Raw genomic sequence first — 3,699 nt, 5'->3', positions numbered from 1 at the left:
ATATTATTAGGTATGTGTACATTGTACATTTTATTTCTGATTTAGTCATCTCACCGTGAAGAGTACCCTACAGTTATCTATACTTAATATTATAACTATACAGAGTTTGTTAGTTTGTTTGTTTGTTTGTTTGAACGCGCTAATCTCAGGAACTAAAGGTCCGATTTGGAAAATTCTTTCAGTGTTAGATAACCCATTTATCGAGGAAGGCTATAGGCTATATTTTATCACGCTAAGACTAATAGGAGCGAAGAAATAGAGGAAAATGTTGAAAAAACGGGGGAAATTATATGAAAGGGCTTATTTGAACACGCTAATCTCAGGAACTACTGGTCCGATTTGAAAAAAATATTTCAGTGTTAGATAGCCCATTTGTTAAGAAAGGTTATAGACTATATTTTATTACGTTAAGGCGGGGATTAATCTCAATCAAAAACGATAACCTTGCACACAACCAAAGACCAAGCGTATACGCATCGCAATAAGATTCATTTTAACTTAGCATAAAACTGTAACTACTCGGGCGAATCTTCTCTATTTTTCATGTTTTTTTTTAAATATGTTTGGAAATAAATATTAAGAAACAAAATTGTTCGGTTAAAGAGATTTTAATATAGATTTACTAACAATTTATTCAAATAAAATGTATAATTATCCTAGTTAATACTTATATTTCGATGAAATAGAGTTTTTTCGGAGGTGAGTTTGTAAATTAATTACAGCCAAAGTATTACGTTTTATTAAAATGTTTATGGTTTAAGGTATTTTGAATATTGTGCTTTATATTTCATATTTTTTAACACTTCGTTATTATATTGGCACTAGGTAAACCGGGAGTCACGGAATAACAAATTGGGGTTTATCCTCGCCTTAAGACTAATAAGAGCGAAGAAATAGAGGAAAGTGTGGAAAAACGGGGGGAAATTATTTGAAAGGGCTTATTTGAACACGCTAATCTCAGGAACTACTGGTCCGATTTGAAAAATTCTTTCAGTGTTAGATAGCCTATTTGTCGTGAAAGGCCATAAGTTATATTTTATTATTATAAGACTAATAGGAGCGAAGAAATAGGGGAAAATGTTGAAAAAACGGGGGAAATTATATGAAATTGTTTATTAACTTAAGATTCTTAAGAACTACTGGAGCAATTTTTATGTTATTTGGCAAACATGAAGAATAGACCACATAGGCTATTTTTTGCAGAATAATGTACGGTTGCGTGAAATTCCTTAAATGTGCAAGCGAAGCCGCGCAGAACATCTTAGATATATAATAAAATCGTAAGAAAGTCAATTCTGTATATTGATTATTTTTGTACAATAAATAATACTTGGGACGTGATCTACTTTACTAACGCGGACGAAGTCGCGGGCAACAGCTAGTTACTAATAACTATTTATATAAAATATGTATAAAATAGCATTTTCTAGGATCTTCGTTGAAAACATAATTCTTTAATGTCTCAAATTGGGGAAAGATTTTTAGTTTCTAGTTTCGATTTAGTATAATATTGCTAAAATCATTCAAAAGCTATTTTTTATCAGACGCATAAGACATCGCACCTTATATATAGTCTATAGATAACAATAATTATTGAAAATGCCTTGTCAACAAAACTGGTGCTTTTTACCTAACTTTTTTGATACTACATATGGAGGGTAGATGGAGGAGAACTATCTTTTAAGGGGGATATTTGAAAAAGTGTCCAGCTGTACGCAGTAAATAACAGTTGAAAAATCCTCCAAGAGTGGTGCTAGTTGCAGCAAAGGGTATGGAATGAATGTAGCCGTTGGTGACAAAATATAATTGATGTTAGCCGAATAGCCGAGTCACAGAATCACTGGGTTAATACCAATATATTTTGAAAAATATAACCTAAAATAACTGAAATAAAAGCTGCTAAATGATTTAAAATTTACCCTGTTGCTACTGTAGCGCTACCCTAATTAACGCATTTCAGCGGACACTTTTTACATACAGAGATAGATGTCCTACATCTACACTCCATTGTACTACACTAAAATATGCAATAACGCCATAAAAATCATTTATTATATGCAAATATGCCAATGTATAATATATACGTACAGCCGATGTCTCGTTAATAGTAATTAGTAATTACTAATTCATAAACTTATATGACCTCAAGACTGTATATGAAAGTACCAACCAAACAGGAAAACCGACGTCGCTGAAAAGCAGTGAGCTCACAGTTCACAGTAACCTCGTCATAGTGGTTTAAGGTTTTATTTAGTGCGTTACTTTGATTTACGTTAATTGTCCTGGCCTTGGAAATTATCGAATGCACAATATCTAAGTATCCTGATTTGCGGTAACTACTCGCAGAGCTACGCCGTAGCTTTCGTCTACGAAATACCAATAGACAGATTAAATGATAAAGGATAAAAAGAAATACTTATTCTTACTAATAAAAGGATCCACAATCCACATGTATATAGTTATACAATGACTAGCTGTCCCGGTGAACTTCGTATCACTTTAAAACCTTCCCTGGACTTCTACGAATATTTTAAGACTAAAATCAGCCCAATCCGTTCAGCCGTTTTCGAGTTTTAGCGCGACAATCACATTTGAAAATCCATTTTTATATAATATAAGATAAGATTTGTCTTTATTGGATTCGTCAAAAGGACAAGACTGCATAGACAAGGGCTTCGTATAATAAATATAAGAATTAAGAATATCTGTACATACGATGAAGGTTTACATCGTATGTACATATAATATATCTTTAGGTAAACAGGTTAAGGTATTAATCTAACCGAGATGGCTAATTTTAGTTTTGAATATTCGGGGAAGTCCATGAAATATTAGGAGAGAAGTTAGACGAAGTTCACCGGGTCATCTAGTTGTTGAAAAAACTGAGGTCTACGTACACGAGCTATTGGTTTGTCTGTGGAACATTTGCTGCACCATGTAATGAAATAATACTATACGGTATACCAGTTACGCTGACAACTTTCTGTCTGTAGTTTGAAGCTGAGGACGGTTTTGATAGGATTTAAATAATATTTGGGGCCATTAAGGGCGTTTGTGCACTACACGGAATTTTACCATCCGGCGCGGCGCAGCGTCCCGACTTCTTACGTTTTGATATGGGAAACGTGAAAGTTATGAACGCCGGACGGTAAAATTCCGTGTAGTGCACATACGTGGGAGAGCCATGCTTCGGCACGAATGGGCCGGCTCGACCGGAGAAATACCACGTTTTCACAGAAAACCGGCGTGAAACAGCGCTTGCGCTGTGTTTCGCCGAGTGAGTAAGTTTACCGGAGGCCCAATCCCCTACCCTATTTCCTTCCCTTCCCTTCCCTACCCTCCCCTATTACCTTATTCTCTCTTAAAAGGCTGGCAACGCACCTGCAGCTCTTCTGATGCTGCGAGTGTCCATGGGCGACGGAAGTTGCTTTACATCAGATGACCCGTTTGCTCGTTTGCCCCTTATTTCATAAAAAAAAAACGCCCTAAAACGTATCGTTTCCGGACTTGGTCGCTCGGTCACCCGCGGCGCGGCGCCGTGTATAAAATTATGCAAACATCATACTAATGTCAAAGACCCCCGAACTGAGCCGCCACAGTATAACGATTAATGACAGTATGCTAAACTTATTATTTTTTGGAAACCTATATTAACATAATAATTTGATATGACCAATTTTCAAAATCAGTGTAACATAA

The sequence above is a fragment of the Aricia agestis genome, chromosome 8 (assembly GCF_905147365.1).
Source record: "Aricia agestis chromosome 8, ilAriAges1.1, whole genome shotgun sequence".
In the NCBI taxonomy this organism is placed as follows: Eukaryota; Metazoa; Arthropoda; class Insecta; order Lepidoptera; family Lycaenidae; genus Aricia; species Aricia agestis.
Note: the sequence above shows the minus strand (reverse complement) of the source record.